The 11,179-nt window shown below is 51.8% G+C and overlaps 1 pseudogene; it reads right to left on the bottom strand.

Moving 5' to 3' along the window:
• Positions 1–10,697: 10,697 nt before the first annotated feature.
• Positions 10,698–11,179, bottom strand: part of LOC119284215 — a 6,308-nt pseudogene continuing 5,826 nt past the window's right edge.

Genomic DNA, 11,179 nt, shown 5'->3' with positions numbered 1-11,179 from the left:
ACTCGCCTTTCGATGAACTCTGTTCCTCGGTGAAATTCTTCACCAGGCAGTAAAATAACTGTGTTGTTTTTCATGTGCTGTGTTTCTTGCTGATGATGCTGCAAGTTTATGCTCTAATGTTACCCAGCCTACTGTTCATGCGTGGTAGTGCACCATACTTATTTTGCTTGAATTATGTTGCCTTTGCACCCTGCCTGTGCTGTTTTTTTTGCGCATTGCAAACTTTTATTGACAAGAATATATCAGCTGCTGTTTAGATTGCATATCTTTTTGTGTTATCTTGCTGAGGACGCTTGACTCAGCTGGAGTTTTCCGATATATTAGTGCCCGCTTTTCGCCGCTGAAGCCCAACTATGACCTAGCACTAGTACAAGTCTTTGCACCCGTGGGCTTCATTGCAGAGAAGATGTTTTTCCTTTTTGGACAGAAGTGTGCAAGAAACTTCAATTATTTTAAATAGCCGGCTATAGCTCCGCTATAGCCTGGAGCTATAGCCTTTTCAGCAGGGTGCCGCTAAATAATTTCATGTCGAAGCCCACGGGATGCTCATTTTAATCCGCTATAATACATGCATGGAGCAGATTAAAATGATGGTAATATGAACATTTGATTTCTGAATGTGTTTGCTTCCGGATGGGAAGCACATCGAAGGGGCCACACATGATGAGAAAAGGACAAGCTGATAAAACACAGAATCGGGCGAATTTAGTCCCGTGTCTTGGCACAATCAAACAATGGCAAAAATCTTCACTGTAAATACAAGCACGGTATAGATAATTATGGTTTTTTTTACTGAATTAACTTGATGCGGGGTTTTGGACCGGTGCTCAGCTCAACCCAGCCCTGATCAATTTTCCTCTGACTCTGCTGTCCCTATTGCTGACGCGATAATGCTTCCAGGTCCATGTCCAGGACTTCTATCCCATCAGAATATCCGATGACAAGCCTGCATAGAAACATATTATAGGTTGAAACTTTCTCAAGGGTAAAGTTAAAAAATCTGAAACAGCTAAAAAACAAACACAAGACGATAGAGCTGAAGGAAATGGTTCTATCCTTCACTGCATGTAATTTAGTGAAGACCGTTTAATCTTTATGCAATTCTAAGATACCACCATTTGCAGTACTGTTAATATATGACTGAACCATGTATAGTGTTTAATATCTTTCATTCCAAACAAAACTTTACCCAAGGATGGAGTTACAAGTCAGAAACTGCCTGCCAAAAACTAATACACAAAGTTCTTTCACAGCCCGAGCTCCCCGGTACCTTCTATCTGGAGCATCGATTCGTTTGGGGATTTGTGCTGTTTGGAGCGTCACGAGCAATGCATCAGTTCGATGTGCAGTGTAATTAGCAGGAGCTGTCCTATCTAGGTAAATAGTAAAAATAGGTACAGGTCTGCAGGCACTCGATGGAGCTGTCTAGTGGAGTCCACCTGTTTCTGGAGCTGTGCGCGTCATGGCACTCGATGACTGTCAGCGGCCACCTCCTGCCCCACCTCTATCACGTCTTTTCAGCCACCCATCCTCTCCTATCTGTAGCACAACAGGCCGCTTCCACCTCCTTGCAGAATGCAGATGCACAGCTCGTCCTTGCGAGTACTGAGGTGGTGTTTGTTTCTCTAGTCCTAGGACTTTTTCTAGTCCCTGGAACTTTTTGAAAAAGACTCTCAAGGAGGTGCTTCTAATGACTTTTAGCAAAAAGTCTCAAAAAAGTCCCACCCTGTTTGGTTTGCTAGGGACTTTTTTTAGTCCCTACACCAAAAAGTCTTTGGAAACAAACACCCCTTGAGAGAGAGGGGGAATAAACGAGCAAAGAGAGAGAGAGGGGTGTTGTGAGAAGAGGGAAGTGTTGTCCATGAGAGAAAAAAGAGAGGAGACAGAGATGTTGTTGAGGGAGGGATCTATTTCTCCAAGAATCACACACACGTGAGAGAGAAAGGAAGAGGAAGAAGAGAGATAGTGGCTGTGAGAAGCTTGGGCGAGAAAGGAACAGGAAGAGAGAGTGGCTGTGAGAGAGAAACGAAGAGGGAGGGGAGAGAGCTGGCAATATTCCTTCTCTCTATTTTTGGCTTCTCGGACTGCCATGCTCAAAAGTTGCAGTGCCTTGTCTCTGTCAGTATTTAAATCTTGCAGCAGCGTAGAGATGGGCTGGGAAGTAGGACAAGACAAGGCGTTGTCATGGGCCTGCACGCCGATGCCAAAAAAATTGCTCAGCTTCAGATTTGCATAACAAACAACTCAACCCAGCAAAACAGGTCAGCTTTTGAGCGAATCTCTAGAAACAGGACGGTTCAGTGAACGTTGTAGATAGGAGGTACCACATAGCTCGGGCTAAAAATACCATTCTCTAACTAATAAAATGCAACAGAGATTGAAAGAGGTCAACTACTGATGCTTTTATCCTTCACTCTAGTTTACAAAAGACCTGTTTTATAACCCTACACTTGTAAAATACACTAGCATGTATAATTGTATATATAGGCCACGTTTCACAATGCCTGAAGTAAAGAACTCAACCACTTTCCATAAAAACATCCGTGTTCAAGTTCAATTGCTATGTCAAAGAGAACTTCACTAGAAGGATATATAGAGTTAGATGTTGGAAAGGGCCAAAAGTAATACTATCAGACATAGAGCTTGCGAAATGGTTAACTGCTAATGCTTTGATTGACCCTCAAATATTTGTTGTTTATTTCAAACTTTTTTAATTATTCCACATTTCTACAATCTGGTTACTTCTGCTCAGTTTGCACACGGGCAGTCAGAAACTAAAAATTGAATGTCTTTCCATAAAAAAAAATCTTTGGCTCCAAAGATAGATTTATAAAAATGAACTTTGAACCATTTATAGGCCAATATTATGCGATCCACTCAGGTGTCCCTTCATTCACACATCTGAATATATAGTACACTGCAGGTGCCAAACAACAAGATATAAAAGTGATATATACCTTCCTGAGCCTACAAATGCAAAATCCACAATCTTACTATGTGTCCACGGTTAGTTGTTAAATGAATTTTTGTATTACTCGTCCAAATCTTAGCCGAAATAGAGTTAGCGATAGTGTAGCTAAATTTGCTCGTTCAGAACATAGAACCATGACTTGGTTTGGTTCAGGTCCTTCGGTTGCTATGGAGCTGAACTAAAACCACGACGAGTAAATCGGAACGGAGGGGGTAGCTACGACTGATTATAAGGATCTTGTGAGTTGAGTAACACAGTATTTCATCCCAAAAGAAAACTCACATGAATTCGTTTAGCCATATGGAGCAACCCAGCCGAAAGAAGCAGATCGGCGCGTCCTAAATCGTTGGCGCCTCAGTCGTCTACTCCGCCTCCGGTCCCGTCGATCTGTCACGACAATCGCGTCACCCGAGCCCATCCGTCCCTATTGGTGATACCAACTCTTAGAGGCAGATATTTGCCATATATGTATTTGATAGTCTAAAATTTGTAATCCGTCTCCTATTTTATCTGTAGGGGAGGTGGCTTGTCCTCTAAATCGTGTATTCAATATATGCTCGCCCTCGAGGCTCAATAATACATCCATCATATTCCGTCAATACTATATATATCCCTTCTAACATGGTATAAGCCTAACCGATCCAAACCCTAGCCGCCCAACACTTCCGCCCGTGCGTCGCCCCCGGGGCGGTCGGCCTCCATTACCGCCACCGGGGGCCGCGCCGCCCGTACCTAGGGTTCGTCGGTCATGTTGACCTGCTGCCCTAGAGAGTTTTTTCTCGATCATTTGATCCGGGTTTTCTCTCTCTCGCCGGTCGCTTTTATCAGCGTTTTCTTTTTGGTTTTTCAATCTATGCTTGATCGGTCTGCGTTCCCGCCGCCGCCGTCGACCCCCATGCGCCTCTACTCTGACACCGACGCAACCAGAAGGCTTCTTCACCGACACGGCGGCCTCACGCGCCATGCCCCTCACGATCGTCGTCCGCTCGCCAGCCCGCTCATCGATCTACGCCGGCCGTCACTGCCCTCTCCGACCGGGACACCTGCATTGCCCCGACCCGGCGGCCTCGCCCATGCAGCGGCCCTTCATCGCCGTCGTTCGCGCGCCGCCCCACCGATCAATCCACGCCACCCGCCTCCGCCGCGTCTGCATGGCGGCCCTGTCTCGCCAGCCTCGTCCCCGGCCGCGTCGGGCCGACTGCATCATGCTCGTCGACTGCCTCAGCTCGGGGGCCGCTGCTACGTTGGTCACTCGGGCCTCGCTGCCCAAGCGTCGGCGCTGCTTTTGGCAGCCAAGGTGCCGGTGCTGACGCTCTCGTCCGTACGACGTCCCACGCCGTCTGTCATCGCCGGCTTCATCTCGGACTCCGTCGCCACCCAACCTCCACCGAGTGGCGTCCTCGGCCTCGCGCGCGATCGGCTTGATCACCCGCTCGCCACCGCGATCCGCCTCATCTACGCTGCGCGACCGACTTGGCCCGTCGATTGCACGCGCCTCCGTGGGTCCCGTGAAGATCGTCTCCGAGTTCAGCGCGCCCCTCCACCGATCGAGCAACGGGCTGCCGTTGTGTCGCCCGTTGGGCTGCAGCGCCGCCGCACCGTGGTTCTTCTCCCTGCTGCACCGACCCGCGTCACATCTGCGTCGCCCCTTCGGGTCTGTAGCGTCCCGCGGTCCACCCCATCCCGAGGTCGTACGCTCCAGGCCGTCATGTGGCTGCACCGACACTCGCGCCGCCGCTACGTCGCCCTGTTGGGCCTTAGTGAGCGTGGCACGCGATCCATGCCACCGCTCGAGGCCGTCCCCACGGTTGCACCGACCTGCGCTCCGTCACAGCGCTGGCCCTAGGTTTAAACCCTGGCCAGCATGGCCTCGTCAACGCTGCCATAGCCGCGGCCAGCAACAGCTCATCTGCATGTCCTCGGATGGTGCAGCCTGAGTCGCCCTATGCATCAGCGACGATGTCGATGCCCGGCTTCCACGTCTACCCATAAGCCTCCCGACTCTCCGGGGAACACTCCCCCGAGGTGAGCGTTGTGGCGCCTTCCACGCCCACGCCTGCTTCCATCGACCTAATGCCGCCCCGCTGACCGGTGGCTCGTCATCCGTAGGGGTGAGGTAACGCGCGCGGCACATGCCAGCCGATGTGCTATCGGGCGCACGCAACCTGTTCGACGGAATGCCGGCCGCGCCTCCGGCAACGACAACTACATGCGGAATATCATCTTCAAGGGTGGTGCAGCGGCCGCTGGCAGTGCCGCCGGGGTTGGCTACGATCCCGACAAGACACACAGCCAGGACGGCCGAGGGCTGTTCGCACCGTCCATCTTTGATCAAGATCAGGTCGCCTTCATGCATGATCAGGTTGTCCTGGACCTGGACGGTTTCCCGCTTGACCACGAGTTTCTAGAGGACTATGGATTCGAGGAAGAGGATGAATTGGACATCGAAGGGGAGCCTTCATTCGAGGACGAGCTCGCCAACCAAGCTGCCAGGGGGAAGATGAAGCGCAAGACCAGGCGGACCAAGGCATACACGGTGGCCGAGGACAAGCTCCTTTGTGAGTGTTGGAGGGACATCGGGCAAAACCCCAAGACCGGCGCCGAACAAAAGGAATCAACCTTTTGGACTCGTGTCCATCGTGAGTTCCATGAGCGCAAGAAGTTTCCGCCGTAGCAAAGGCATAGCACGCGCGGGTGGGTGTCCATTTTTGAAGTGTTGGAAGGTGATCCCACAAGAGTGCAACAAGTTTTGTGCCACTCTTGACAACATCAAGGCACGCCCCATGAGCGGCACGGGCATGCAAGACAGGGTATGCTAGCAAGCACCCCTCTTTGTGTCATTCCGTTTATGCTTGCATGTCCATTTCCATATCCATTTGCCAATATGCTTGCATGCAATTCATTTGTAGGCATTCCAAGCTTTGGAGGCATTCAAGGTCCAACACGATGGCAAGTCCTTCAATCTCTCGCATTGTTGGAGAGTCATCAAAGACGAGAAGAAGTTCAAGACGCAATATATCGCCCTCATGTCGTGTGGGGTGAAAAAAGCCGTGGAGGAGGTTGGGGACGACGAGAAGCCACTGCCGCGGGGGAAGACCAACTCCAAGGAGGACAAGCGGGATGTGGCGTCGAATGCCTTGATCGCAACCGTGGAGGATATGATGACCAAGAAGGACTCAAGGGAGGAGAAGCACCGGTATGACAAGGAAGAACAAATAAACGCCTTCATGGAGATCCAAAGGAGGAGGCTGGAAATGGAGGCGGAGAAGCAAGCCAATATGCTAGAGATCGAGGCCGCCAATGCCAAGACCAAGGCGAAAGAAGTGGCTCTCGCTAGCATGATGACGGGGGTGGAGATCATGAAGGTGGATCTGGACACCGTGTCACCAAGGAAGAGGTCATGGTTCGAGAAGATGCAGACCCACATGCTCAAGTTCGATGACGAGTGACCTATGACGGCGGCACCATCCTTTTTTGTATGCTGACAAGTGTGCTGGCATGACCACGACCGCGATGGCGTGGTCAAACTCCCGCCCCTTTTTGTGCGATGACATGTGTGCCAGCCACTGTCAAGTGCGCAGCTGAACTGTGTGGTGTTTTTCTGAAGCTGGCATTGTATGCCAGCATGAACTTTGGGCGACAACATGGCCGCTGACATGGTCTATGGCACGGGTCTTTTTCAAAATTTGTGTGCGGACATGAAATGGGTCGTGACCGTTGGACACACTTCTGACCCAAATCTTAAAACCCAAATCTTAAAAAGACGGACATTGAGTGGGCGGCCAACCCAAACTAATAAGAAGGGGACAAAAACGCCTTCCGTTTGAATCAGTGCGTTGGAGTTGCTCTAAGGCTTTTGAAAGACTAGGTACGGCTTGGGGAGGCCTCCAGTAGGCGGCGGCGAGCGCTTGGAGGAGCAGCGTGCGGGGAGTTTAGAGCATCTCTAACAGATTTTTACATCCCACAAAACGACTGATAGATGCATGTTTTACTCAAAGTGATATAAAATAGGGCATCAGTGCATTACTTGTACCGCTTGAGTAAAAAACACACAACCCTAATTACCGCGTGGAACCATCCCGCTATGCGCCGGTCCCCTGCCAGACCCCATGGACGCCTCCTCAGAGCATCTCCAGCCGTGCCCCCAACAAGCCATTTCCAAACGTTTTTGCCGCGTCGGCGCTGAAAAAACAGCTCAGTCGTCCCCCTCCCTCCCAGAAGCCCGTTTTTCGCCGGCTCGGGTCGAAACTGGTGTCGGCGGACCCAGGCAGAACCCGGCGCCCTGGGGGGCGCCTGGGGCGCCGACACAAGCGAAAAGGGCGCGTGGGTCCGCCCTGTTGGCGAGTCGATCGCCTCTTCCCGCCGTTTCTTTCCGCTTTTCCCCACTTCCCTCCCATTTTCTCCTTTCCTCCCGCCAATCTCTCTCCCGCTTGCTTCCCAGCCGGCTGCCATGCCACCGAAGAAGTACGTCGTCCCCGCGCCGCGGCAACCGCGACCGCCTCCGTCGCCCATCCGAAGCAGAGGAAGCCGAGGGCGCCACCGTCCAAGCCACCGGGCATGACAAACGCCGATTGGAGGGTAGGAGTGCAGCGACGGGAGGCCATCACCGCCGACCGGCGGAACAGGGCCCTCGCCAAGAAGGCCCGTGACAACGCGGCACGCGCGGCTGCGGCTGCCGCTGCCGCTTCGGCGGACCAGGCCGAGGCCGAGGCGACTCGCGGGAGGATGATGAATCCACCCGGCAACCACGCGCAGTACGCGCCCCGGGGCTCTCCGTCGCCGCAGCCATGGGGATCGTCTTCGCCGGGCTACGCCGACGGGGACGCGCACGGTGGGTTCAACCCAAACGTCACGTTCCCCCATGGACACTCAACACAGCGCACGCCCTCGCCCGCCTTCACCGGCGTGCAGTACCCTCCATACAACTATTAGCCGCCCGCGTACGCGTCCTCCCCGACGCCCCCTCTCTGCCGTGTCGCATTGCCCTTCTCGCACCTCGGAGACGCTGACGAGACCGAGGCCAACATGGACGACATCATCGCGGAAGGTTCGGCCGCAGCCGCCGCGTCTTCCGGCTTCACCGCGGATGAGACGGTGGATCTCAGCGACGGCATGGACGGCGAGCTCGGCTATGTCTACGGCGACGAGGAGGAGGAGGAGCCGGCGACTGTTCCGGCGAGGAGGCGCAAGAAGAAGAAGCGGACGGCCAGGTCAGGCGAGCCGCGCATCAAGTGGGTGTCCAAGGAGGAGGAATGCCTCGCCGAAGCATGGAAAGTCGTCTGCCTCGACCCGACCACCTACGCGAACCAGAGCATCGAAACGTACTGGGTGCGCATCAAGGCCGAGTTCGACGAGCGCAAGCTCGTCGACCCCTAATTCAAAGGCGTCTACATGCAGCACGGGTCGAAGGCGATGGCGAACCATTGGGGGCGTATCCAGGGGGCGTGCAACAAATGGCATGGGGTCGTCGAGGAGGTCGCCGCTCGCCCGAAGAGCGGCGCCAGAATTGAGGATCGGGTATGCCACGCCAGTCTCCCGCCTCTCTTCACCGTGTGCGCCCGCCAACTGTTTGTTCGTCCGCGCAGTTGCTGCGCATGTTCGGCCTGTACCGTCAGAGCAACAACGACGCCGAGTTCAAGTACCTCCACGTTTACAAGCGCATTGACAAGTGCCAGAAGTGGGCGGAAGTCCGGCGCACCCTCGAGAAGGCCAAGGAGACCTACAAGCCGGACGCACCGACTCCGGGCGTGTCAGAAGGGAAGCCGGACGGCAACAAAGGTGCCAAGAAGGGGAAACACGCCGACGCGGCCACCGCTCGCTTGCAGGAGTCCATCCAGCACTGCCTCGCCGACGCACAGGTCCGGGCCGCCCTTTGTGAAGAGAAGACCGAGGCGCGGTGGTCGGCGTTGATGTCGACTAGCGCCGTCAAGCTCGACCTACTCCGGACCAACGTCGCCACGAAGAAGAGGAACACCGACCTGGCTTTCCTGCTGGGCGGGCCAGACATGCTCCAGAGCACCGACGAGGCGGTCAAGGCATGGTACTTGGCGCATGTTGGCCTCATCCTGAACCAGCTTCCCTCGACGACGCCGCCACCGCCCACGACGACGCCCACGCCCACACCCACGACGACGCCGCCCACGCCCACGCACACGCCGCCGCCGCCCCAAGACCGAGCGGTGATGCTGCCGAGATTGCCCGCAGCACAGAAGCCACGCCGACGCCGCCAAGCACAGAGACCCCGTCAAGCCCGCGCACGCCGACTCCGCCGACGCCGGAGGCCGACCTCGCCACCTGATGCACGCTTTCGTCCTTTCTGTTTTTTGTAGGCCGAACTTTTCATTCGATCGCCGAGACCTGCTGGCCGCTTGATCGCCGGATTGTGGCGTCTATTTTGTGCGCGGGAATGTGACTACGTTTGAATTTGCCGTGGCTGGGGGGCGTGGCTGGGAGCTAGGCCGCCCACAGGGGCCGAACTAGCGCCGGCTCGCCCCTAGGCCGCAGTTTTTCGACGCCCTGGGGGGGCCGAATGGCTGGAGATGCTCTCAGACCCCGCGGGCGCCAATGCCGTTCCAACACACCTCACAAAGGCCGCCTTCGAAGTGATGTAAATTGTATATCATCTGTTGATGTTGAAGATTTTTTTGGTATGTTAATTTTACATCATCTGTTGGAGTTGAACGTTTTTAATGATGTGAACCCATTTTTTGGTGAGGTGAATTTTACTCGAAGCATACTTTGATAATAATCTATTGTAGATGCTCAGCGTTCATGGAAACCGGCGCCACCGAATGCATGCTAGTGTTGTAGCTCTAGGAGACCTGCGGTTGGCCAGTGGCCAGCATAGGTACCCTTGCTGCTCCACCGTGTGTATTGGTCGCTAGGGGAAGCCATGGCCACCGGTGCCGTCGCGTGTGTCTGCTCCACGGTTTTCTTTTTCTTTTTCTTTTCTTTTGTTTTTTCTGGCAGGCCCCGCATGTAAGCCCACATGTCAAATGTTATCTTTGACCGTCTCCACATCAGCATCCGCTCAGGGCAAACCAATTAGGGACATTTTTTTACTATTAGAGGGTTATGTGAATCACCAAATTTTTTCAGGGTAGTAAAATAGACTTTATCTGTTAAGAATATTCGACTGAGTATAACCTTTTAACATATCATATATTCAATGTGTTCATTCCATATTCTTAATATGTAGACACTTTCTATATTCATGTCTTGACACTATCGACACTAACTTTTGGTGCTGGAAAAATATTTGGCATGTAATGTTGTTTGGGAAATTTCCATATGTACCCACCTAACTTCCATGCTTGGAGCATTTTTTATCCCAAAAAGGAGGATAACTATTTGTTTTTGTGAATACAGAGCACCTCCTTGCGCATTGTTGAACAGCGTAATTCTTGTTCGCTTTTATGTGGGGGATTAGTTTGTCACAGTCATAAAAGTAACTAAGAAATCATAAAAGTAACTGAGATATAATATATATATTTGTGTATGTCATTTGCAAGCACACAAGTAACCAGGTATTAATCGAAACATTGTATTGCTCAGACCACAGATACATATATTTACACTCACGTGAGAAATAGGTACACATTTTTGGAAGGTTGGATGCGGAATTTTAGTGCTAGCGTGTTTATGTACTCCCTTCATTCCTAAATATAAATCTTTGTATATATTTCAATGTGGATTACATATGAAGCAGAATGAGTGAATCTACACTCTAAAATATGTCTATATACATCAGTATATAATTGTTATTTAAATCTCTAAAAAGATTTATATTTAGGAACGAAGGAAGTAGACAGTAGTATATGCAATAAATCAGCAGTGGTAGTATTAATTTTTCGGTGAAGGACATTTTCATTCAAATGCTATTCTATGGTAAGTACTCCCTCTGTAAAGAAAAATATTGAGTTGATGCAGTAGTACTATTAATTACTACCTCCGTCCTGGTTTATAGGTCCCCTTTGTAGTTTGTGCCAAATTTTGACTAAAGATTTAACTAACAAAATGTTAATGCATGTCAAGAAAAATTATCTCATTGGATTCGTATTTGAACATAGTTTTCAAAAATATAATGTTTGGTGACATACGTGAACATTTTGTTAGTTTAATCTATGTTCAAAATTTGACACGAAATACAATGGGTCAATAAACCCGGACGGAGGTAGTACCTGTAGTTGGTGGAGTTCCAGAAGCAAA

The sequence above is a fragment of the Triticum dicoccoides genome, chromosome 4A, assembly GCF_002162155.2.
Source record: "Triticum dicoccoides isolate Atlit2015 ecotype Zavitan chromosome 4A, WEW_v2.0, whole genome shotgun sequence".
Taxonomy (NCBI): domain Eukaryota; kingdom Viridiplantae; phylum Streptophyta; class Magnoliopsida; order Poales; family Poaceae; genus Triticum; species Triticum dicoccoides.
The sequence above is the reverse complement of the archived record's forward strand: the minus strand, read 5'-3'. Positions and strand labels throughout refer to the sequence as shown.